Here is a 27,837-nt window from a genome sequence, read left to right as displayed (position 1 = left end):
GCTTCAGAAAGCGAGCAGGGTGTGTGTGTAATCCGTCTTTATGTCCGGCTTTGTCCTGGGCTCGGATGCAGACGGTGGCCGTTCTCGCACGGTCGGCAGAAAGCACGGCAGCTGGCTCTCAGTGGCGTGGCGGAGAGAACAGCAGAGTCGACTCGGTGAAGAAGTTTCTCTTCCTTCTCGAGGGAATTTGAGGACGCTGGTTGCAGCAGCGGTCTCTCTCAGATCCGGGAATGTGTTCGGGTGAACATGGGCAAAGTCTCGTCTCGTCCGGCGAGGGGAGTCTTCGATGAGGGGAAAAACACGTGCGTGGGGTACCCCCTTTAGTCAGCTGATTCACAGTGGAACAGAAGTTACCCCTAGCTCAGTGACATGGGAAAGGTGTGTGCTTCAGGGCACGTTCAGTTTTTAAAGGGGCGGTGATGTCACGGCTGCGTCATCAGGACGCTCCGCTGTGCAGGAGCGTCTCCGCCAATGAGACTGTATGTTGACTGCTCCCTGCTGAGGTGTGAAAATCACAAAGCATCCTTGGAAATGGAGTTTGCAATGGACTCCCATTGTCTGTAAGCAGCATTTTGGCGCTATTCCTTTGTCTCGGGGGAAACAAAGAACAAAAGCACCTTGTGGTCAGGCCTCACAGGTTACATGTAGGCCCTCTCTGTGTGACCTCATGGTTTGAGGTCCAACAACCTGCTGATCATATCATAGAGGAATCATTTTAGTCTCTCTCTCTATGATCGCAGTATAAACAAATCATAATTATGCCACCCATGTTACACATATTTGACTGGCCCTAGAGCAGTTATTGATTATTGGGATCCCCATTGATTGTAGTGACCTTTTTGTGTTGCATATTAACCCTTTCATACTGCTCATATTCTGACAGTATCCCCTCATAATTAGGTCTTTTTACCAAACTTATGAACCACAAATCTATTTTTTTTATTCATAAACACCTCAGTCATTATTAAATGTGTGATTAATACTTAATTAAGCTTTCAGAGAGAATATATTCTTTATTTGTTTATCACACTGTATTACAGCCCTGTGTTACATAAAACAGGAGAACATAACGGACATCAGGGTTACTGCATATACACACACACACACACACTCACAACTGTAATATGTATAGAAGTGTGTGTGTGTGTGTGTGTGTGTGTGTGTGTGTGTGTGTGGACGTCTTTCACATTTCATACCAGAAAACAAGGTGGTTGTTGTATTTGGCAGAACAACAAGAACATTTTGTGAATGCAAGCAAGTTACGTTTATTTGTATAGCACATTTCTACAACAAGGCTACTCAAAGTGCTTTACAAAAAACATAAAAAGGCATCAAGACAAAATGACAAAATGTGTAAAAACACAAGACAGAATAAATAAACAGAATAGAATAAAACAGGAGAATAAAAGTTACAGTGTGAAATGTGAGTCAAAAGCCCCAAAATTTGATTAAATAAACAGCAGCGACAATCACAAAAGTCTTCAGCCTTGATTTAAAAGAAGTGAAAGTGGCAGCTCTCAAATCTTCAGGGAGTTTGTTCAGATATGAGATGAATAAAAACTGGAAAGCAAAGTCTTTTGAGTTTTTTGGATTCTGTGTTAGGTGGACTCAAATGCAGACTGAAAAAATGACTTTAGTAAAATAAAAACAGAACGCAGCACAAACAGAAAAGACTGAACAAACTGAAGAAAGGATGCAACAAAACTAAACTGAAAACCAGGACTTAAATACAAACTGAACAAATGAAACAACAAGAAACAGGTGGTAAGACACGAGGGGCAGGCTGGAAGCTGATTGGCTGGGGGAGCAGGACTAATGAGACTGAATACAGGGCAGGTGAGGAGGAGGAAAAGCTGCAGGCTGGAGACACACAGAGCAAAACCAAAAACCCAGAAACTAAATCCCCTCTTCAATATGTCTCATCAACATCTGAAACCTTCAAACCTACAAGTGAAACCAACATAAGAAACAACAGAAATCTGACAGACCGACAACGTCCAGCAGAACATCCGTCCTCCGTCCACCCACAGATTCCCCAACAATCCATCCATGAACTTCAATAAAGACAACAGATCAATAAACACAAAGGGCGTCTATGGCAACGTAATATCACAGCGCAGGATTAAACAGTCGGTTCATCTTAATATTCAAAGTATATGTCCTTCTCCCACTCAGTTCAGATTCAACATCAGAGAGACACAGCAGAAGGTCTCTGATGGCAGCTAAAGAACATAGAGCCTGACTGAACAGAACCATTACATTTTGACTTAATTTTCCTTCTTAAACTGTTTTCTACAGTTTTAGTGTTTTCCTCTGATTTCATCTGTCTTAACTCTTGACAGAAACTCAATCGTTCCTTCTGTCCTTTTATTCAGTGTATTACTACTTCCTGTACTGCAATACTTCAGGCTATTTAGGCTTGACAAAAAAAAGTTTGAAGGTATTGAATTTTTAGTAGTAGTAGTGTTGGTTTTACATTCTCAGTAAACTCTCAAAGTAGCAAAGTACATTTACTCAAGTACTGTACTTGAGTACAATATTGAGGTACTTGTACTTAAGTATTTCCATGTGATGCTACTTTATTCTTCCACTCCACTACATTTCAGAGGGAAATATTGTACTTTCTACTCCACTACATTTATTTGACAGCTTCAGTTACTTTTCAGATGAAGATTTAACACAATGGATAATATAACAAGCTTTTAAAATACAACACATTGTTAAAGATGAAACCAGTGGTTTCCAACCTTTTTGTCTTTTGACGTCTTACAAAAAGCAGTGTGTAGTCGGGGTCACATTTCACATGTCTATGAGTTGTTAACAGCTCCACCAAATAGTGATTCTTCTTCTTCCCCTCTGGATAAATGCAGATTGTTGCCTGAAGAGAGTCTAAATTTACATTCCATCAGTAGCTTATGAAGGATTTATAGCTACAATACAATCAAAAATGTACTCTTCAATTTAAGTGTTATTTATTCATCTCGTCTCGTCCCTCTGGCTGTGACTTTTTTTTTGTTATTTCCTGCAGTTTCCTTCTTTGTCGGTCTGCTGTTCATTTTCTGTTCTGTGAGTTTTGAAGCACTTTGTTTAGAAAGAAAAAAAATCCACATAAAGATCATTATCCACGACTTTAATTTGACCTCAAGGTGCAGACTGAGGTGAAATAAATAATTAGCCAGTTAATTGTCTTCTTCCTTAAGTCTGTAGTCAGTCACTCCTTTTTTTTCAGTAATAAATTAACTATTGAGTGTGCTGAAGAGTAGGTAAAGAGCCTTTTTATCTCCCACAGGCCTTTTGTTGGCTGTTTGACACGATCCTACATCTCACTCTGCATCCTGATGAGCTCCGGCTGCTGAAACTGAACTCTCTGCTAATTTGCATTTTTACTTCAGATGCATTTATGTGACTTTGTGACACACAACAAAAAAAACAACACTGACCCACGACCTGCAGACAACGTGGGCTTTTTTGACTGGTGCTGTACTTTGAGACAATATCAATTTGTTGTATGTGTGGCCGATGATTTAACCACATCAGCCACTAAGACTGTTGCAGACTGTTTGATAAGGGTGGGGATACTGACCAGTGCCGAAACAGATTCCCACATGTAAAAGGTGTTGATGACAGACTGGAGGTTCAAAATTCAAAAGAAAGTTATAGTTTGTTGAAGAAACCAACAGCAGATGGAATAAAAGGACAATCTGTATCTATTACTGCAACCTTCAAGGGAGACTAAACCTCCGCCATGATAGAAGCATCTGGAACTCAACATGTAAAGGATGTTGAGGGTTTAAAACAATAGTCTGTTCCTTTGAGATGACCCTCACTTCATAGCACCAGTAATCTTACAGCACAGCTTGGCAATTTTTCCAGTTTGTTCCTATTTTTGAAGACTAAAACCAGCAAAACAATGAAAAAAAAGTAGTTTGAAGAAAGTGCAGTAAGAGCTTGTCATCTGCGTCTTTTCATCTAGCAGCTCATTGTGGCTGTTTCTTGTATTATCCCCACCTGCAATATTTAAATCTAATCCTCTGACTTAATTGTGCCGAATACGTCAAAACCCTCCTGCATAAACCAGTTTTTATAGTAAAATAGCATCGCTAACAAAGCTTTGATAACTGTGGCAAATACTTTCCTTTACATCTACTTAAACAATAAAAACTTCCAGCTGGTTCATTGTTGGGAAACAATGTAACGCAGCTCCGATACAACTGAAAGTAATCAGTAACCAATGAAATAAAGCCGATATGTTAAAGCACAAGAACGCAGGAGTGAAACTAAAATCCAAACCACAGAGACTCAGTTAGAAACATGTGATGCCGTCTGAGTGAATCCATCTGTTTCAGGCTGAAACTTCACTGCTGTCACTGGAGTCTGAAAGCTACATTACAACAGTTCAAACATGAAATGAGTATTATGCTAGCACTGCAGTTAGTTAGACCTGCAAATTTGCACCATCGACAAACAACATCATTACTTTCCATGTTGCAGTTTTGCAATTTTTGTCTATTCTGTAGATGCAGCATCTTTTATATGTCTGTACATCCTGGAAGACGGATCACTCCTCTGTTCCTCTTCCTGAAATTTCTTTCTTACTTTTTTACGTGTTGGAATTGAGAATCCAAAATGGAGAAAGCCATCGTAGCTTATTAGCCGTGTTGTACCTTTCACTTTTATATAACTTTCTTTATCGGAATAAAAATGGTTCCACTAAAGACCAATGATTTGCAGACAGTTAGACAGGAGTCGATGTTACAAATACATCTTTTAAATAAATATTTGCCCGTTAGCGCCCAAACCATAGACTGCAAAAAATATGGACGTAGTCACCGTGATGTCACCCACTGGTTTGCGAACTGTCGATTTGACAGTTTAGCGATTTGACCATCGCCATCTTGGATTTGGCCGTTGCCATGTTTGATTTTTGGAGCCAGAAGTGATCATATTTGGACGAGAGGGATGAGCTGACCATAGCGCTAGCTGCTAGCTCTGTTCATACGGTGCATTTACAATCTATGGTTAACAGTGATCATGCCAATTATAATGCTAATTTTCGCTAGCGAAAAACAAGCCTTAAACCGTTAAAACAAAATGTACTCACCGGAAAAACTGATCATCCGACTCATTGATGGGTCTTTTATTAAAACCAAATGCTGAACAAGACTTTTTTAGGCAACCAAAATGTTACAATTAACTTTAGTGAACTGAAAACACACTGTGAAATAGCAGCAGATATGCCCATATGCCATGGTTACGTTACGTAAGCAACGTTGTCGCCGTGGTAGCGACTTGTCAATCACAATGTAGCCAACCCCTAAAGCATACGCTGCTTTATCGTCAAATTTAAATTAAATGGGACCATAATTTACAAAATGAACATCATGCTGTATTGAAGATCATAAACTCATTAGGAAACAGTTTACTGAGGTAATAAATCAAGTGAGAATTAGGGTCATTTTGTCATAGACTTCCATACAATCGGACTTCTCTTTGCAGCCAGTGGAGTCGCCCCCTGATGGCCATTAGGTAGAATGCAGCCCTGAAGGTTGCCGCTTGGGCCAAACCAATTTAACAAATTAAAATTTAAATTTAACTGAACGTCGGCAGGCTCGTTAGCTTGGAGATCTTTATTTTCCTTCTATAAGAACTTCTTATTGAATGAAATGGTGCACAGTGGTGAAGTAAACGAAACAGCAGAGAGAAAATACATAAACACTGTGGTGTTTACCAGTTTAGCAGTTTTGCCAACCAGTCACTACATTTTTAAACTTCAAGAATGGATTTATTTTGCTGTTGCACTTTCTAATGAGACGAGGCCTTGTTTACAAATGTTGATATGAAATTAGAGATGCTAAAACATGTGTTCACACATTATTGAAGTGATGTTTAAACTGGAAATTAGATGGATACACACAGAGACTCATTCTCTGTTTACTCTGTCCGTCTTTATCCTCATTATCTCTTTCATCTAACACACACACACACACACACACACACACACACACACACAGGGGAACATAAACACTCAGATGGTGTCAACTTGTACCAGAGCAGCCATTTTGGCTCTGCTGGGGGAATCAATGGCCCGTTCTGTCTCTGGCCATATTGTGTCTGAGAGCTAATCAGCCATCCAGGCCCCATAATGGAGGCAAGCAGAGAGTGCACACACACATATATACACACACACACACACACACATATTTTACATTCTTATGCACATTTTTTCAAAGGAAAATGGAGGATTGAGAGAAAGACACATACCTCAGGATGAAAGCAAAGCGAGGAGAGTCAGAAAGCAGAGCTGCTAGAAAATAAAACCAGTCAAACATGGTGTTGCATACAGATGTGCATGCAGTCACCTGCAGTTGCATCACAGATCTCCTAGCAACCATGTCCAGCACAGAAACAGAGGTCCACTGGAGGATTGTCAGTGTTCGATCTGATGTATATCTGTGTTTCTGTAGCCTCACGTTCTATCAGAGCGAATAGTTTGATTTCACAAGCGATCCCCGAGACAGGAAAACACAACAGCACCGAGGCTGCAGACAAAGCTGACCCCCCCCCCCCCACCCCCTTCCCAAAAACAGCTCAGGTAGTCTCTGTACATCCCAGATGTCTTTGTCTTCACAGTGACTGATGGAGGCTGAGAATAAAGGAGCAACACGCATCTTAATGCCCTGCTTAATTCAACAAGTGTTTGTTTGTATGCATATCACATAGTGAGGGAGATGGGCAGAGACAGGCGGGGTGTGTGTCACAGTCACGTAGCGAATTCAGCCGGCAGGCATCTGAAAATACAAACAGGTCTCAGCACAAATATGCAGGCCACACACACACACACACACACACACACACACACACACACACACACACACAAAGTAGTGTACTTTTATACTTGTGAGGACTCTGACATAATACACTACATTTTTTGAGTTTTTGAGGTTTTCATATCATTCTGTAGCTTCACATCAGTGTTCCATATGCATTCAAATCCAAAGATTCAAATTTTGCCCTAAGTACATACGTTTTAGTGTCAAAATGTAAAATGTGAAAGGAACGACCATGTCACTGCCTTCTTTCTAATGGCTGACTGTCTCCATTTGAAAAACCTGGACAGGAACGCAGTCGTCCTTTAAGCCTAACTTTAACCTACAGTAAACTGGATTCCACTCTTAACTGTACAACTAAGTCTTAATGCTCAAACAGCCCTTTGAAGAAAATATCCCCGCTTTTCAAAAACGTCTTTACCAAAATGTTCTCATTTTCAAAATATTTCCTCATTTTCCAGCATCACCTTATTTCAATCAGGACAGACAATGAATGAGTGAATCAAGCAAAAACAAATGTTTATTTTATAGATGATATTGACAATTAAATGTTGACAAAAGTCTTTTGTGCTCAGACTCTGCAAGGGAGATTTTGAATTGAGGGACATCAGTCCTGAGCAGCAGCGAGATAAATCCCCAAACTCTCATTATCTAAAAATTGCAAAATAGCAGTAACACACACACACACACACACACACACACATGAACAACATCACATTTTCAAAGCTGTGAAGGCCGGTATGTGTGTGTACTGAGTGGTGCATGTCTCTCATGGACATTTTTCCCATGAGGCCTTGGGGAGCAAACAGCTCTTCAGTGTCAATGTGACACATAAACACACACACACACACACACTTAAAAATCCATCAAAGCTCCTCTGAGGCCACCAAATGAGGATGTTCTGTACTTTTTATTGTCTCTTGAGAGTTTTCACATGCTTGACCATACATGTACATTATGTTATGTTGTCTTATATGACATAAAAACATATATAGACCTCTATATCTTCCAGCTTCCTTTCAATCCTTTTAAAATCCTGTAGCAGAGTTAGAAGATGAAAGCTGAATAATAAAGTCTATAGATGAATTTCTTTTCTCTCTTTCCTTGTATAAAGAGTACATATGAATCTTATACCAGAACAGGGCTGGTTTCCTCTTTCAAAACAGAAAAAAACCTCATCATTCAATCCGTTATATTAACCTACACTGGATTTTGGAGTTGTGTTGTATTACTGCAGGATGTTGTTTACCACAGTGCAGTGGTGTAGTTGGACAAATCCTGCTGGGCCGTCGCATCGGTGGGCTGGTGGACCGTCAAAAAATCCATAAAGTTTTTACCAGCCCTGTCTGTCTCTTTAATCAGCCTTCTCTGTCTGCCTTGCTGCCATTCACAGTGTGTGTGCATGAAAACGTAACCCCCCCCCCCATCTGATTGATCTCTGCAGACAGTGATCGTACTCACAGTGATCATCACTGACATCCAGAAGGCATCAGCATATGTGTATTGTCATATATATATATATATATATATAACACCTTGCTATATAAGTTGCTGAGATCTTTAACATCATGACTTGACTTCAAAGTGAACATCACTGACACCAGATCACAGAATAGCTTCTTCAACTCTGCACTGGGGAGGACTGGTTTCAAGTACTGCTGGGATGAACTGCAGAACAAACTGAAGTTACAGGATATTTCTGGTCTTATTGTCCACAAATCTCATATTTGGAGCCAAACCAACAATGAGCTGATCTACATACAAGTATTGTGTGTGTATCTAAAGTCTGATATATCTTATTCTTCTGTGCTGTAGATCTCCATTGTTGTCCAATTTCTGTGTAAGGCAGACATAGTATAGAAAGTAGGGGTGTGCCCGAATACAAATATATTATTCGGCAAAACACAAATAGTGGGGTTTTTTAATGAATATTTGTTTCATACAAATATTTTAAAAATAATGTTAAAAACATGTTAAATACTAGCGCACAGGTCAGTTACATCGCTATCTCAGTGTCTATCAGTAGGTCTCAATGAGGGGAGTCACATCCACCTGCTACATGACGCACATTTCCTAATTTGGACGTCACTCCTGGAGTTGCGGGTGTTCCCCCAGGGATAAATCTGAACTACTGACACAAATGAAGTGCTCCCAAGGGAACACTTTTCATGAGCACTTACTGTTACACTTTAATTTTTGAAAATTAAAAACTTAATAAAAACAAAAACAGGATTTTTAAACCCTTTTCCACTTTGAATTCGAATACAAATACAAATAATTTTGCTGCCTCAACAAATACAGATACAAATACAAATACTGGGCCCTCTGCACATCCCTAATAGAAACACTACATATATACAGCACATATGTATAAGTGTTGAAGCACTAACATCATATATGTAATGTGCTCTCTTGGCTGTTTTGAAGAAGAGATATTGATCTCAGAGACTTCCTGATTAAAAAAAACTAATTCACAATTTTCAACCAGTGAAACACTAAACTCTCTCTAAATAGTCTTTTACTTTTTCAGCCGTCATAATCTAGATGAGAGAAGCTCTGAGATGATAAAAAAAATTCCTTGTGAATGTCTTTTTGCCCTGGGTTTTGCCTCACAGGCTACTATAGATCCTCTGGTTGGTTGAGCTCATCCTTTTTAATGAAACATAAACAATTCAGATTTCTTATTATACTTCAAGCAAGGCAAACCCACCGATTTCATCATGATGTGTTATTTGCTAGATTGATACACATGCAGAAAACAGTGTTTGATGTATCTGGCCAGTCTTGCATAGCCAGATACATCTGCACAGCGTCGTACCAGCACTGGAGAGAAGTCTGGATGCAGCTGCTAGCATTCCACTGGAGGGAAAAACAAACACTCTGGCTTGTTTGTATTTCTTTAAACCAATCACAGTCATCTTGGGCGGCGCTAAAACCCAGGATGCAGCGACGGCGCCCTTGAATAATAGTGTCAGGGGGACTTTTTTGAGCCCTGGCATTAAAATGGCTAAAAGAAATGCCACATAAAACAGTAAACAACGTATGTACAACGTATCGACCACGTGACTTTTACTCATAGGTTGCTAGCTAGGAGGACTGAGACTTTGAAAATGGTAGCAGGCAGATAGCAGAAGGGGAGGAGAATGCTGGTTGAAATAGTCACAATCTACATCTGGTCAGTCAGACTAGCATTCGGCTGAATCTGACGTCATTATCCTACTGTTTCTTTTAAAAAGATCAAAACTTTTTTCTCTCATCCAGCAGATGAATTCCACCCACTTCTTTTCTTCCTCATCCGTCTCCGTCTTTCCCAGCGTTGTCCCATCTGCATATTATAATTGAGGTCGAAAGCATTCTGTCTGTGTGAGTATGTATGTATTCACTCCGCCGTGGTGACCCTCCCTCCGCGGTCATTATGCACCGCACTCCCCTCACTCTGTATGCAAACAAGATGACAGCTGGACCTCGTACGCCTGCCGGCCAATCGGGTTTTGGCTCGGTCTGCTTGGCGACCTGGAGACAGATCAATAACTACAACGATGGCTGCGGTGTCAGTCTGAGATGTTTGGTAATGACCCCTCGCTGCCCCGTGTCTGTCTGTCTCACGCAACGCCGCCACCGCCGCTCCACTCCTATGAATAAATCCAGCCTGATCAATGCCAGAGTGGCATTAAGATTGTGATTGGACTCAGAGGAGTTGCTCTGCTGCTTGTTGAATCAGGAGGAGCAGCTTCAACTCTCACTTGTCCATTTTTTTATTAAAAGTTTGCTTATAACTTGGGGAACATGAACAGACCTGACGCAGTACTTTTCGTCTGATGACTACGTACAGATCAGGAGATGCAGGAGATGAAGCAGCTAATGCCAACAACATATGATTTGATCACGCTGAATGATATTCAAAGCATCTATAATCAATATCTTTTATAATATGAATGTTTGTGTTGGTAGAGAGCAAAAACAGACTTATTAAAGTGCTTCCTGTTTGGAGGTTGATTGAGTATTTCTCTGACAAACTAGATGTTTTATTTCATAAAGACAAAAGTGAGAGTCAGTAGAGTCTGAAGGTGTGAAAATAATACTAACTTTATTTGTACAGCAAATGGCACTGCTTAGTTTTACATTAATTTGATGAAATACCGTTATTTCCATAAAGCAAATCAAATGTTCTGCAGCTTAGCTTGTTGAACGAGCCACCAAATGAACAGAACGGAAAAGTGCACCACTAACGTGTTAGATGCTGGTTTGGTCATTGCTGCAAAATCCCGGTTAGTGAAACGCTGTCCGTCCATGACTTGTAGCTACAGCAGTTTGTTTACTTTGTCTCCGTTCTGTACAGTCTAACACCAGTAACACCATCAACCCCTCCCCAGAGCTGCTGTCAATCAAACACAGACACCGACACACCCCTCTAGCCGGCTTAGAGAGCATTTCTGATATTTCCCCTGTTTGATCTTTTTTTTCCTTCATGCTAATTATACAAAACTAGCAACAATACATTTAAAAGAGCATGTTGACATTATTTTTGACTGCCAAGAGGAGGACTTTAAGATTCTCTTCATTGGAACAAAGAGATTTAGACTAAACCATGAAAAACAGACCAAAAATACACTAAAGCATGAAGACAGGGGCGTCCACTCATGCTCTAATTTCCTTGGCTGAATGTCGTCTTGTTCTGTTATATAATAACAATAATAATATAGTCTAGCACTCTTCATACAGGCTACAAGCTCAGTGTGTACCAATTAAATTAGAAGAGAGCAGAAAAATTCAAACAACAGTTAAAGTATTAAAAAGAGAGAAAGTTCAAAAATAAAAAAGTCCGGCGTCTGGCTTCCAGCAGGAAGGACGACATAGAGGACGGTCCGACCCGCTCATCATCTTCGTTAACAGCACTTCAGAGTCACAGGAGTGGAAATGTCCTTCAACCCCCAAACAGCTATTTTCACGGTAATTAACCGCGTACACTCAGTCAAGCAGCCGCCCACTCGAGTTAACAATCACAACCGTTTGACTCCGTGAGTGTTCATCAATCACAGACGTCATTAAGTCACATTAAGCGGGTGACAGAGGTGAGCTGGAAGAAGAGTGTAGAGGTTTGAAAACATGTTTAAAAAAAAATACTGTGTAGTTCTTACATTTCAGGAGCTTTTTATTTATCAATTTCTTTTTGGCTCAGAATAATTGCTGGATTAACTTTTTGCAAGGAGAAAATGTAGGAAAATTAATTAGTTTCTGCATTTTATTTATTTGTAATGTACCTAGTTTCTGGACTTTCCCTGACTGACTACATGACCCAGAATGCCTTGCAACAACCCTCACTGTGCTGCTGTAGAATGTGAGTGGAGCGAGAGAGATTATAGGTGACTGTTGGGTGTTTTTTCAGCAGAGAGACAGACTGGAGATTGATGCTCAGTTACTGAAACATTTTCTGTCATAAAGACTCAACTGAAGCTGCTGTAAATATCTGGATGTGATGTAATTTAGTCTATTTTTGGGCATGTTATCCACAGAAATATATACACAGACCAGTAAATGAAAACCAAAATGCGTCACAGGTTTGGCACAGCTCCCAAAAACATACTGAGCCAGATGTACTGAGGGGGGGTTTGTGCCTGTTTTTCAGGTATAAATATGACACATTCTGCTCCAAACATGTAGGCTGTATTTGTATTTTTGGGCTCCGCGTGTGCACTTAAAGGAGGATTACGCAAATAATCTCAAACACTTTCTTAGTACATCCGACCCACTGTTTTTCTTATTATTAGGATTTGAGCACAAATACAAAAACTCCCAACAAGAAAAGTAAAAGTTTGACAGTTCATGATAAATATCGGAAGATGGTGAGTTTTAACCGATTGTGGATTCGACGTTTGTAACCTGCTCACTCCGTTGTGAAGTATGTTCTCACACACACTCACTCACATTGACAATTTAAACTTTCTGCTGTGAAGTTCGATATATTTCCCCAAGAAAACAGGATAATTAGAGCACAAGCTGTTCCACAGATGCAAGAAACGAGCGGGAAAACAAGCTACAACTGTGTGTGTGTGTGTGTACTGTATAGTGTACATGTATATTTCAAGAGACAGAGAGGGAGATATCTGTCATTAGTGTGTTTTTTTTTTTCAGTTTTATTAGATGTTACTGGACTCTGCATTAAGTCCAACACACCTTAAACTATATGACAAACCCTCAAAAAAATATGAGTATTACAGTTTTCATTAGGAGGATTGAATTACCTGTTATTGTATGTCTCACATGGTAAATTTACACAGAATTAATTCCATCAGTACAACAACAGAGTCATATCTTACTCACACCTCTGCTGCTTTCACCGTCACACAAATCCAGTTTTTATTCGTTAATTAATCCGCCAGCCGCTGCTATTTTGACATTCTCTTCAATTGCTGTTAAGCTATCGTCCATGAATGCCAAAACATTAAAGCCCGCTAGGAGAGTTGTCCTGGATTTAGCAACATGGAGGAAACAAACAAACAAACAGCAGCAGAGAGCACGGTAACTGTCATTTGAGAACTACTATTTGAGAAGTTACGTCGATTGAAATTCATGAAATGCGTCTGTTTTTCTATTAAATATGAAAATGTTCCTGTTTTTTTGGCAGCCCCAGACTCCCTTGGAGTTACAACCATATTGAACAAGTCTGCAGAGCAAAATTGACATCCAGTGCGAGTCGGTGTTCAGTGCAAATACAGCGAGTAGTGTGTCCTTTACTTAACGGGGGTGGGTGGGCGGGGGAAGTCAGGATGTGAAGGTTCTTGTTAGATGAAGGAGGATGTTTTTTTGCCTATTTTTGAGGTTTGACATTTAGCAGCGTCTTGTAATCCTGTGTGGGATGGGGCCGGATGTTTGGCATGAAATAAAAAGTAACTGGGCTGACGGGAATGTCAATAGTTTTGCAGGTATTTGCTCATAAAACAAAGTATTGGACAAATCGAAATGTTGATCTGGTGGCTGTAGATCGATAAAAAAGCCATTATGATTTATCCTCTGGGGAACATGACAATCCATCCGTAGCAGCTAAGTTTCCATCCAAATGTAACGCAAATATCAGCCACATTTCCAGAATATTGGCAAAAGAAAATCTGAATTAATGCTGTTGTGTGAATATTAGGAGATAAACAGCAGGTGGCGCTAATTCTCCAGTCTGCGCCGTTAAACCGCTGCAGAAGAAGAAGACACAACGAGACGACGCCATTTAAAGAGCGACGGTCAAAGCTCGAACGATGGAAAAACATGACGGAAATATGACATTCCTGTTAGTTTCACGTATCGATGCGAGGAAGGTTACAGCCTCCTCGTCATCACTCCACACAGATCTGATGTTTTCAGCTCTTCGGTGATGTTTAAGTCACATGATTCATGCACGTCATCATTTGTTTACGTTGCGCTCTGTCGTATTTTAACGCTCAACATTTCCACCTCAGCAAAGAGTAAAAACTTTTTTGCAACATTTTATGATTTTTTTTTAATATGCAAATTGAAAAAATACAAATAAAACCGTGTGGATAGAAATGCATGAACCTCGTCTCCTTGAAGTGATGTTTATGTACGACTACTTTGAGGGAAACATGTTAATGTTGGCTTGGTTTTCTGTTACATAATGAGGAAATGTTCTTAACTAACATATCTGGAAAGTCACAAAAAACATTGATGCTGAACTAAAAATGTTTCATTTATTTTCCACCAAAATATCTGATCTGCAGATTAACATCTGGTCGTAGCAACTACATTAATAATAAGAGTTTTTATGGTTATTTTCAGGCACTAACAGAACTCAATGAAGTTTAGAGAAAGATTGTGTTTACCACCATCTTTCACTGACCTGAATCATTGTCTGAACCTAAAAACACATCAAACTCAGGATGCACCTCGACCTTCCTCCCTACGACTTCTTCTCAGAACATAAACAAAGCTTTTCAATCACTTGAAGAAAAAAAAAAATGTTGCTTGTGAACATAATCCAGCCAGCGATTACATTTGTTACCACGCCATAATTGGGGAAAACAAATTAATTGTATTTATGTAAACGAAATTTCTGAGAGACGCAGTTGTGAATTTACAAAAACATTCTTATTAAACACAGTCAGAGGGTTTTTTTTGTCCACCGTCTGATAATCGAGTTGTAATTGGAGTCGGACTCAGCAGCTCTGCTAGACGGCAACAAGTAAAACTAATCAAACATATAGAGATGTAAAGCAGGATACATGCATAAGGAAATAAGGAGGGAGAGATTAGGAAATTGTTTCTGTGCAAATTTGCAGCTTTTACAAGCTTCATGCTGTGAATGATAACTATGTGCCCCATTTTTTAATAATCAAAAAAATAAATGTCTAAAGACTTCTTTCTCTCTCACACACACACACACTTCCTCAGACGATATGACCCGCCGTCACCCTCACCAGACCTGATTATCATGCGAGACACCTTCACCTGCTCTTTAAAACGGGGCACTTCACTCTCTCTCTCTCTCACTCCTTCCCTCCTTGTGATCAGTTATAATAGGATGGAGGGATGAGCGACAGCTGAGGACAATGAAGACGTAGAGAGAGAGGAGGAGGAGGAGATTCACCGGGGAAAATCTTAGACTCGTCCCGTCAGAAAGTAAGAGCGATGAAGAGGTAGAGACACGAGACAGAAAGTCGTATCTGGTGATGCAAAGAAAGAAAATTGACCTCGACTCTGTTGACGATCGAACTCGATCACAACCGCTAAAACAAAAGTTGCTGCTAGTGTCTAAACAAAACCATAAAAATGTCTAATATTGTCTTAATAACTATGAACAGCTATTGTATTGCAAGATTGGATATTTTGGTGGAAAATAAAAGTCTCTGAAAACTTTCAGTATCGACATTTTTGCAGCTTCTTTACAACATTTTTGCCATTTCTTTGCCTTTTATTTAACCAGGTAAAAGTCTTGTTGAGATTAAAGGATAGGAGGTCAGGTTTGGGTCTTAATACAATACTTTGGTGCCATTATGTAGGTGGAGATGTGTCTTATTCCTCTCTGAAGCTAATTCCCTTTCAACTACACTGTAAGAAATGGGGACCAAAATCAATAACCATCGTTCCAAAGTTCAGCTAATATAAAGCTTCAGCAGCCTCAGTTAGCTAAATCGAGTCGATATATTCCAAAGTTACAGCCTGTTTAGGATGAAATTCCCTCTTTCTGTTTCCTCAGAATGTAGTTCCTTGCTAAGCCGCGGCGGAGGGATACATTCTAGTGTAGATTTACTGCAGGAACCGCATCCTACGTATTTATTTACACACTTCACCCCCTTCACTACCTGTTGTCAGCTCAACTGGTGACCATTTTTTCTCATCACTTGTTTCTTTTCACAACACAGCAGATCAACACAGACTGAACTAAATTCATGTCAGGCCCAGAGGCAGCAGCGAGTCGAGGAGGTCTGGAGGACAACAAGAGCAGCAAGAGATCGATCCCAAGACACTCAAAGAGTCGGAGCAGGTTGTTACATAAAATATTAGTGTCCAACAACACGGACTGCAAAAACACTCCAGCTACCAAATCTGAAGAAAAGAAATCACTTCAGAGTTTTTCTCTCAGCATCTTGAGTTGTAAAAGCCAGACAACTTCTACAGACTTACACAAACGCTACCAGAACGTATCCCTCCGCCACATGTCTTACAGTGTCAGAGAACAGCTTCAGGGTCAGTGCGGAGAGAGGGATTGTTCCAGCAGCCGAGACATATTTCCACCTATATAAGGTCACATCAGTATCGTATTAAAACCTGGCCAACAGGGCATAAACACTGCGACAACAATAAAAGACACACACTACAAACGAGTAAACACAATATCCAGAGTAAAGACAAGATGTACGGACTGGTAGGATCTTCCAAAACTATCTCAAACAGGAGTAAGGACAATACATTTTTCATTTTGTTGACAGCAAACATAACTCAGCCAGCGTCACATCTCCTACCAAACATATCTGCCTTTGCATTTTAGTCGTATATCAACATAATTTCCAGCAGATTAGAGACTGAAGGAGGAAAAAAGTGTGAGACAAAGTGTTAAAGGGGAGTTATGAGTGGAGGCAGAAGCACTGATACACTGCAGAAATGTGTGTTTGTGTGAGTCATTACATGCCTGCGTGCACATCCAGTCTATCTGCCCATCAGCCCTGGTACACCGGCTATCTGTAGTCCAAATATAGCACGAGGGTTCGGTGTGATTACAACCTCCCGTCGGCTGCAGTCCCCCTCTAATGAAGCGCTTCTCTGAAAGGTCACCGTAAGTTCCACGCTTATAAAGAGCCGTACGGTGGCCATCTTCCTCATATTTACGCCACATAAAGGTGACATCAGGCAACAACATTAGAAAAGTTTCAAAGGCAAAAACCGTGTCGGTTTCTCAGATCTCAGAGCTCTCTTGCCAATCAGAGCTTCAGAGCCGTTTGATGATGTGAGACGTGAATGATTTTTTAAGGGTTGTTTTTCTTCCCACACAATTCAGAAATAAAGCAATTAGAATTTAAGAATTTCTGGTGGTGTGATGCTAAATGCAGGCGAGCTGCAGTCATTTCCACAAATGAGATTTATTTGAAGCCGTGATCCTGAGTCATGAGAGCATCACAAGCACATTGTTAGAGGATGGTAAGTATTATAATCAGAGAGTGAAGACAGTGTGGGTGGAATATTTTATTTAATCAGTTCAGGGTATTTTTTTAAGAGATAGGTTCAAGAGGAGGACTTTTGATGCGGGTTTAAATTTCTCTAACAAGACAGGAGACTGCAGCAAATTAATAACAACTTTCACTCCAACTTTTACACTGAAGAGGCGCCCCTGAGCAAGGCGTCTGACCTGCAGCTCCTCTGCTGGGGAAAGAAAAGTGGTTTTACAGCTAAGAGTGAAGTGTAAAATAATAGAGATGAGTGAATGTGAAGCAGAAAGTTACAGAACCTGCTACACATGATCATGGATGTATAATAAGAGATTTTTCCCAGTGGCCACTCGCGGTATTGCAGCGAAAAATCCCCCTGAGGCCCAAATAAGATTTTCCCCCATAGACCACCATTGTAAAAGAGATGCCTGTAAAACTGTTGACAGGACACCTCCAACTGCAAACAACATCAATTATGACTCTTTCTATTATGAACTTTTGATCCATGCAGGTTTTATATTTGTAAAACTTTCCACAAGCCGAGAAAAGCGATTTAAAAATCTGTGACGTCATCATAATGTAAAGTCTATGGGCCGAGCGGGGGAAACACTACTGCGCATATTCGGTGGATCGCACAACGCGGAAGCAAACCCGGAAGGCGAGAAAATTCCTACAGGACTGAATGGGCGCCATTTTTAGTCCAGTATCCAGCTCTTATAATACATCCATGCACATGACGAGTAAACTGAACAATTCAAAAACCATACTGATGATTTTAAACTACAAATCAAATATATCTTTATATCTCAGAACTTGGACTGTTTCCCGAAAATGAACATAAGACGGTTGGTTTCAGATCATCTGGAAGGGTCTTGAAAGTAAAGAATCCAACAAGTTATTTTTCCAGACATTTGGCAGTTCTACTTTATTTGTAGTTCAGGAGTTACATCAACAATACCCCCACAGGATGTCGTGTTGATGTTGCTTGATTATGATACCTGCCCTGCTAGCACAATTTAGCTAAAGTAGCTAACGTTCTTCCAAAGCTGTGTCTCAAATCACATCCGTTAGTACACGTCCACGTAGTACACTGCGTACACTTTGTACTTACTTGCGTAGTGTGTGTGAATATCGACAGGGTAGTGTTGTCTCAAATCAAACATGGACGTTGCGCACTTACCAGAAATGACGGTTGCAAATTAGCATTAGCTAGCGTTAGCATCCGTGTTATTGTTCGTGCCATTAAATCATTACAGACTGCGACATTAACCCAAAAAACATACTGATGGCTTATATCAGACAACAGCATAGTGGTGCTTAGTGCTACAAAACAGATGTAATTTGTTCACCGTAGTTACAACGTCCTCGGCTCCCATTTCCAGTTTGAAAAGCGGTCCCTCCCCTACTGCTATGTAGCCAAGATGGCGGCCATTGAGGGTGAGAAGTGTCCATAGTTCCACACTCAACTTTTTGACCGTTTTGAGTGCACCATCCAGGTACTCGCAGTGCATTTCTCCATACTTCTCAGTGCGAACGCACTTATGCACTCAAAATGTTAAGTGTAAATACAGAAGTACGCGATTTGAGACGCAGCACAAGTGTGCGCCGCGCGGCGTTCCCAGTAAGCTAGTGGTGGTGTGACACCGTCCAGCTACAGTTAACTGTCAGTACATTCAAGGAAACAGAGCCTTTAGATTTGACTACAATGTTCAGCTAAATAAAATTGGAATACAAACCATTAACAAACCTGGTGTTGTGAAAAGAATCATGTGAATTTGGTTTCTTGCATTTATAAAGCTGGAAACTCACACAACCACCGAACAAAGATAACAAAACAAAAAAAAAATCAAAACCAAGCATGATCTAAATACCTTTAAATTACTTCATAAAATGCTCATCAATAATCTTAGTTTTGTACAACTTGCAGTAAATAGATTCAAAACATAAAACAAACCTTTAATTCTGATCTAAACCAGGCGACCAGACCATTAGACTACATAAACCAGGAGGCTGTTGATTAGATGGAAGGGTCCGCTGGTGGGTAGTAAAACTCTTCACTCAACCAGCTGAAAGTGTGAAATGTTCATGACGTCTCACTCTGGTTGTAATTAGTCGAAGAAAAACACAAACTTTTCAGTGAGTTTCTCTCTGAGGTGATGTAAACTTAATTAAACCAACGAGCTGATGAAAACAGAACTTCATGACTTTTTTTTTTTTAATGTTTTAAGTACTCAGTGTCAAACTTTTTTATTTGTCTTTTATTAAATTAAATTCAGGGTTATTTTTTCACATTTCGCACCGCATCGTAATTTTCATTCTCCTGTTTTATTCATTTTTACCTTGTTTTATCTTCTATTTTATTTCAATCCTTTTAAATCCTACTTTATGTGTCCTTTTTTATACCGCATTATGATTCTTTTCTTTATGCCTTTTATGTTTTATGTAAAGCACTTTGAAAGGTGCCACAGAAATAAACTTACCTTCGCCTCAGTCAGCACCATCCGAGGGTGAACAGATTCTCAGTTCTGACTCTCTCTGATGATGATTTTTTTTTTTTTTTTTTTTTTTTTACCTCAGACTCTCTGAACTCTCCTGAGATCAAACAAGCAGCTACAGGCAGGTGTGTATCTTTGTTTTGCATGGATGTGAAACGGTGAAATTGTGTTAGATAGAAAAAAAAAAAAAAGAAGAAGAAGAAAAGCAAGCAGGCTCAACAGGAAAATCCCTCACCTTCTTGTTTTTCACCTTTTACAAGGTGAAAAATTTTGATCTCACACACCAAATGTCTCGCTTTTACTTTTGCTTTTTTTCCTGATTTGTCACAGAGACACACACGATGGCCGACTGGATTTTGATGCGCACGACTGATGATCAGATTTTTGTGGTTGATTATTTGACAGCATTTCATTCTCACATACATTAAAAAAAAAAACATGGATTCGCTCCGATCATGTATCCATAAACAAGAAACACAAAAATAACAAAGAAAAAGGAAAGTATATCAGAAGTTTAGGTAAATTGATGCATTTATTTTTTACGAAATCTCTCAGTTTTGTTGTTGGATCAGATTAGTTGGTTTGTTATAAAGCAAAATCTCCTCGACATGGATCCCAACATATCTATAAAACAGTTTTTGCACCCTGCATGTTTGCTCTCTGCCTCTGATGCAGATTCCTGAACTGTGAATTGTAAATGCGTTACCACCACAGACACACCTGTTTCTAGCCAAGAAGAACTCTAGACGATCTATAAAATTGACCTCCTCCCGTCTCACATTTCTCTCTGGCTGCTTCTGAACTATCAAACTGTGTTTTCTGGCGAAATTCAGGCAATAATCCCTCTCACAGAGGTGCACACGAGGTTTTTCAGGCCAACTCGTGTACTCGGCACGGCTCCAGCAGAGCGGAGCAGAGGAGGAGACTGTAGCAGCTTCTGAGGTGGTGATGAAGACTGGTTTCCATGCCTACATGCCAGGAGCCTCACAGTGGGTTTTCTGCAAGGGGCTGCAGACCCCCCTCAGTTAAGTTCAAGTACTGAAGGCAGCAAAATAAGCCCAACAAAAACCACAGATCCAAAGAAGTCAGTTCAGACTCCTGCTAAAAACATCTTTATGTTGGTCTGAATAACTGATTCACTCTCTGCAGTTTGATGGGATGACAAAGGGCTCAAACACTGGGTGGACTTCACACCCAGCTGGCCACATATATCAAACACTGATATAACTCACAGTGGATATTTAATTAGATATTTAAGATAAATACCATCCACCAAACTGCTGATTTTATTGTCTAAATTCACATTATAAATAATCGGAATAATTTCAGAAGCTAATTTATGAATCAAACCTGCATTAACTGACTTATTCGTCCACTTGATTTCATCAGAAACAAGCAGACATATCATCACCTTGTTAGCAAATAGTTGTTTATTTCCACATCCAGCAGTTACGGAGCAACATTATGATTCATGTGGAGTCGTGTTTCCTGGTGAATGTAAGTCCAATATTCACTCTCTTTTAGCTCTGTTTTTGGTCTCCACCAATTCCTGAGGGAAATATCTGGCTCTTTATCTGCTAAATGCTCCACTGTGTTCACCAGCTTGCCGTTCGGTGCTGAGCGGGTGAGTTTTTAAGAGCTTTTTCTCAGAAAACGACGCTATGAGAGCACTGAGAGTGAACCAAAACAATATAAGTTGCAGCCGGACAGATAAACAACGAGCTGAAACTCACTATAAAGCTCCGTAAAGCCGAGAGGAGCTGCAGAGTCTCTGATAACCCTCTGTAGGTTCATCACTACGAGCCACGACCAACACATTACACACTGACAGCTCACACAGTGGAGTTATAAAAAGTATCGATTATAGCCGCTTTAAAGAAATCATTCTTCTTCCTCTGCGTTTTTTCTTAACAAGGTTACAAAGTGCACGTTACACATCTGTCATTAGTTCTCTCTCTCTGTTCTCTCTGACTGACAGATCCATTCTGTAGATGACAAAAACAGCTAATTGGTATTCAAGCTACAGTCGTATGACTCGCCTTTGAATTGATACAGATGTAACCAGCTATTTACAGATCTGTGTTGCCAGCTCGTTGATGGAGATTGTGAAGAGAGTAATGTGTCTACAGGCATATATTATCAGTTCAATATTCATACATTAAGGTAATATCCGTATCATGATTTCATATTTACTCTTATTTCCTATTTCTTCTTATTTCTTTCTCTTGCAGCTGTGGTGAGAAACAATAGAAATATAAAAAAAAAACGCTGTCATAGAAGGAATAAACAGGAAACATAACAGATATCATCTGTTTATGTGTAACCTCCTCTTCATCTTCTTCCATGTGTAAGTTCTTTGGCTTCAGAGCTTAACCTTACAAGTTGTTTCCCTCTTCTTCTTTTTTTTTTTTCATCCTTACATGCATTTTACTGCCTTTTGAGAAAACGCAGGAATAAAAATGAAGTGGGAAAATATGCTTTATGTTCAGTCAGTTCCCAAGAGGAGGACTTCCTATCTCTCTTTACACTCGCCGCCCACACACACACATATATATATATCCACACACTCACATATGAAATTGAAGTCATGACATATTCGTTTCCAGTACCATCACTTTGACTTTAGCTACAAATTGAAGGTATATTTCCTCTGAAAAAGGTAAAAGAGATCCGTAGAGATCAATACGCTGAAGATACTTGTTGCTTCTGACGTATTCCGTGACGATTCTTCCGGCAGACTGATGTTTCTATCATGCCAAGTGGAAAAGCAGTCACCGAGCGTGAACGTTTTAGATGTCATTGAAGGTGTCTGGTGTGTTATTTCACACACCAGTCATATATATCTAATAAGGGAGGCAACTGTCTAGACTGGAATCTATCAGAGAAATCAGAGCAGCGGAAGAAAAACCTTTTTCCAGTCGAGAATCGTTGGATGAACGTTTTCATGCACACGAGGGATCAGACGCTGCATGAACGACGGTTTCAGTTCGTCAGGCTGTCAAAGTTTTTCTTTTTTTTTTATCATTATGTTTTTTGTTGGATATAAACACAACAGCTGATTAAATAGAGACAGACATAGAAGATTATTAAAGACACTGAAACTATAAAAGCATATCAAGAAAACTACAAACAAGGACTAAAGGATAACATGTATGTAATGAAGATATGGTGTTGACTGTCTCAGTACGATGATGTTTATTTTCAGACTGTGAATTCAATTATTTTGATTGAAACGATGCACCTGCTGCCATTTTTTTGAAGAAATCCGGTTTCTGCAGAGAGGTGACAGCAGGCCAGTTATTTACTGGAGCAATGGATATGTTTTGAGGACTCAAAGGCTTCTATTTTTGTTAAAAAAAATTTAAAAAAAAAAGAGAGAAGAAGAACATATTTCATGCACAGCGGTGCCTCTCTGCTGGCTACCAGTTGATGCTCAGCAAGCACCAGGATATTAGGAATGATGGTCAAGCCTCTATGACTATAAAATATTTTCCTGACCTTAAAATTAAAATTGCTCGTCTGTCTGGTAATTCACAGCGAAGGTGGAAGGAACGACAAACAGGTTGGATGTAAATGAGGCAGAGCGATAAAGAAGTTTTGTGAAGGAAGATGTTGCGCTGAAACGTCTCACAACCACATCTGTGCAGCATCATTCTGTCAACGAGAGCAGAAATATACTTCAAAATGTAAATGATTTCTGCTCCCCGAACACTTGCGAGGATACCTTTGAGGCTCTCTGGAGTCTTACTTTGTCTTAAATGTAATAAAGATCTTGATGCAGCCGAGACTTTCTACTTTGCACTGAACATTTGTGTTTGCACCTTTAAAATGGAGCTCACAAACTTGAGTTGAAATTAGTTTGAGGCGTTCGTTCAAGTGGGAAAATGTGCTTTTTGTGATTTTGTATCCTGACTTGTTGAACGCCTTCTTGAGAAACCCAAACATGCATTAGGCTTATTTGTTCTCAGCCTCTTGTCCAGCATGATCTTGTGAAGAGCTGCTTTTAGCGTAGCTCTCACGGGCTTTGACACCAGCAGTGAGGATGCCCAGGCTCTTCCTCTGACAAAGCGAGCAGGAGGAGAGGACGAACGTCAGAAGTATCTTGACTCATCCTGGCAGGATCAACTTAACCTGCGGTCATTCCCGGAGTCTCGACGGCCCGGATAGAGGTCGTCGTTGTTGCTGTTAATAGCAGCGCTTCCCCGAAGTCCTGTGACACCCCTCCTGCAGCCGGGGGATCATGTGTATGTTTGTGTGCTTTGTTTTTGTGTTCACACGAGAGTAGATCCGAGTAAAACTGTCATCTGTGTGCATTTTTCCGTGAGTGTCTGTATGCTCATGTATGTGTTGATACTTGTTGGTGTCCATTAACTTCAGTTGGCAACTCTGGTGCAGAACAAGACCCGGATAACAAGCTCAATATCAGACCAGAACACGCACACTCTCTGCTCCAAAAGACAAGTCTCTTCTCTGAATCTCAAACCAAAGATGCTTTGTTCTTTATCACAAATGTCTTCAGTTATTAATCACAGACTAAACATGTTGTCTTGTTCCTTGTTCTTTATTTAAGTCATCTCATCTTCACCACCTGCACTCATGTATGGACTGTTTAAGTGAGAGAAACATCTGGATGCAGTTTTAATACTGTTGCATGTACATCGATATTCATGAGGGCTTCTGCATTGACCGTTTATGGTTAACTGTGGGAGTGAAAGGCCAATTTTGGGCTTTTGTGCACATGTACACTTTCTGTATGGATCCTACGCACTGTTTTATAAATGAGACCCCTGCTGTTGTGATTCTGGAGAGAACTCAGGAAGGAAATTCCTTCTCTTCAGCACCGCTTATGTAAAAACGTTCTCCAGAGAGAGACTTAAATCTTGCCGTTTTATCATCTCAGATTCAAATTCACTTCTCGGTTTCCGGCTTTAAAACGCGCAAGACGACAACAGAGAGAGAAATAAAGCACCTGATAGATCGGGAAATCCTCATACCAGACTTTTTTTTTTTTGAGCTGATTGTTTTGGGAGACTTCTCTGTTGCCAGAGGGGGGGCACGTTCCCCAGGGAGCGTCTTCCTTGTGGGGTTTGCTCCCAGTGTGTTCCATTAACATGGTGTTAAAAGCAGCCTGTCCCCGGTGTAACGTCCCCTGCTTGCTGCTGCACACACCGCCTGTTAATGCTTGTTGTCAGGACTATTAAGCCCTGAGAGAGAAAGAGAGGAAGGCAGCAGAGCATGTTATAAACCAGTTAACTCCCTAATCCCCCCCCCCTCGTCGTACCGGACCACATACGACCCCTGAGCTCTGCAGAGATGAAATAGAAGCAAACATACAAGCTCCTCAACTTTGATCATCGTGTAGAATTATTTCACTTTTTCCAGCTTTGATGTGTCACTAATCATAAACTTTTTTTTGTCTTTGTATTGCAGAGACAAAACACATACAAAAGATTTAGACTGTCTCAATAGTCTCTGACTTCCTGCTGCTAATAAGTTCAACATAAAAGATGATGATATGTGGACAGCGGACAAAACATCACTTACAGTCCAGGAGTCAGGAGAAAAGTAACTGACCGGGCATTTGATTTTATGGGCCGACCTGCGACCCCCCTGCAACCCCCCCATACACCCCTCCCCCAACCATCACGACTCAACTTCCCGTCCAGCCTGCACAAACATCAGCCACGCTTAATTTGTATACAATGGTGCATCAACAATCAGTCATGACCGCAGTTTAATGATTTAGTTTTATGACTGTACAAGCAGGAATAACAATGTCGCTTTCCAACGAGTTTGATTCCGTTTTTAATTCAACATTTTGATCGTTAACAGGTGTTTCGGTTCAACTGGCGACCGTGCTAACCGGTGACCATCAGCTGAACGTGTGTGGCTGCTCGTAGTGGCGGCAGCTGGCTCCTGAAAGCTTTATCGGTTTTACTTTAATCAATACATTTTGACAATTTTGACACGCTTGTTATACAATAATGATGTTTTGTGGTGTGTTTAAGGTCCGGTTGGGTTTAAGGAAAGATTATGTTTTGGGTTAAAATGATCACAATGATATTAAGGGCAGTAAACTCCTGGGAGAGTGTGTTTCCAGAGCAGTAGCGGCCCCTGGTACCTACAGGACGGACCCAAAGCTTCGGCACCACGTTCACAGCTGCTGGGTTCACTGTTGCTGTGATACACATCCAGAGTGTTTTGGAGGTCTGAATATTGAGGGAACAGAAAGACACTTTATCAATATATGTTATAGTTATGCTACAGAGAAAAACAATTATTAATTGACAGCTGAGGAGCTTCGGAAGCGATAAATGCATGTAAACATCAGAACATGTTTGCTTATGCGTGATGACCGGAGATATTCCTTTAAGACGGAGTAAGTACCAACTCCTGCAATATATATATAAAATGATTAAAAACAACATGGACCAAATTAAATTAGTAAACTTGACTTTTCCACATTTTATGTTGGGAGCTCTTAAATGTAGAACAGGAATCACAGTTCCCCTTCTGCTTTAATTGGCTGGTTTGCATTTGTGTAGCTCACAGAATTACCATTTCCATGTGAGAGCTGTCTTCTCTGGCTGTGTGGTTGTAGTGGGGGGTCATTAGAGGAGAGGGTCTAAGCTGTTTTTCCACTATATGTACATGGTACCGGCTTTACTCGCTTTACTTTTCTGGATTTCGTTTTTCCACTGCAGACAGTAAACCCCACAAAGCAGGGCGGTTGGTGATAATAAAAGAGAAGAACGTGAGATGAGTCTGAGACTTTCATGAGACGTATGATCCCCAAGAGATCTTATCATTGTCTCCTTCTTATCTGATTTATTTCTCCAGCTGAAGCTATATGCATGAGTCAAGCATGAGTCATACTTGAGAAATATGGGAAACAATTAAGAATGTAATGAATTAACTGCAGTAATTACAGGGGAAACAGGGTTATGTTACAGTTGCTTACATTCTAGAAGAGAAATATATATATATATATAAGCATAGAGAAATTATACGTAAAATAGACCACAGTGAACAATGATATCCATGTGCTACAAGCAGCCGAAACCTCCGTTAAGCCGTTAGCTGAGTTGACTGCTGAGTTCAGCCAGAAAGCGTGTTGTGTTACTATGACAACCTGCATGTCAGCTGCAACCACCTGCACATTAAACAGTTTTTAATATGAAGATTTTGATATTTATCGCATGCTTATTCTGTTCTGTTGTGTCCGATAACGTTATACATAAAATATAGGCTGGTTAATGTAATTAAAAACACACAATCAAGGGCCAAATCTTCAGTCAGACATCGTGGTGTTTGGGCTTATCTCAGACTTTCAGCTATTGCTTAAAATTAAAAATGTCCTTATAGCTCTGATGGAGCTAATATAATGCTGCTTTATAACAAACAACTCCACAGTATAAAGCTGGAATCAGTGCGTAACAGCTGACCTGTGTAGATGTGTAGCAGAACACAGAACATTAATTACCGTCAGATGACGATCGATCCGGTGTTAATGAAATCGCCGCTGCTGTGCCACATGTGTAAACGCGCACATCACTATCAATTTAAAGACACTCACTGTAAAAACAACTTAACTGATCTCATAATACATCCACCGCCTGTATGCGTCTTGTTATGTGCAGCATCATATTCCCCCCCCCCCTCTCCGATGCTCCGCATTAAGTTCTGCTGTTGCGTTAAAATACCAGTTTTAAGGAGCAGCGGCGGCCCACAAGACCTACAGGATGGACCCAAAGCTTTGGTACCGTGCGCTCACACACGAACACAAACGAAACACAGCAGGTTTTCTGTGAATGATGATAATCATCCGGTGTTTAAAAAGGCTCAGTATGGTTTTATATTTTTAAA

The 27,837-nt window shown here is 40.2% G+C and overlaps 1 protein-coding gene across 3 annotated transcripts in view; it reads left to right on the top strand.

Annotated features, from left to right (window-relative positions):
* grid1b (glutamate receptor, ionotropic, delta 1b) overlaps window positions 1-27,837 on the top strand; it is a 288,771-nt gene that overhangs the window by 142,638 nt on the left and 118,296 nt on the right. The window contains exon 1 of one of the 3 annotated variants that reach the window (XM_044338605.1): window positions 18,232-18,354. The exons of the other annotated variants lie outside the window; for them this stretch is intronic. The gene's annotated coding sequence lies outside the window, so the exon portion shown is untranslated. Of the gene's footprint in view, window positions 1-18,231; window positions 18,355-27,837 lie in introns of those variants that run through there. 3 annotated transcript variants of the gene reach the window in all.

Source organism: Thunnus albacares, chromosome 20 (genome assembly GCF_914725855.1).
Source record: "Thunnus albacares chromosome 20, fThuAlb1.1, whole genome shotgun sequence".
Taxonomy (NCBI): domain Eukaryota; kingdom Metazoa; phylum Chordata; class Actinopteri; order Scombriformes; family Scombridae; genus Thunnus; species Thunnus albacares.
This window is presented reverse-complemented; position numbering and strand designations above follow the sequence as displayed.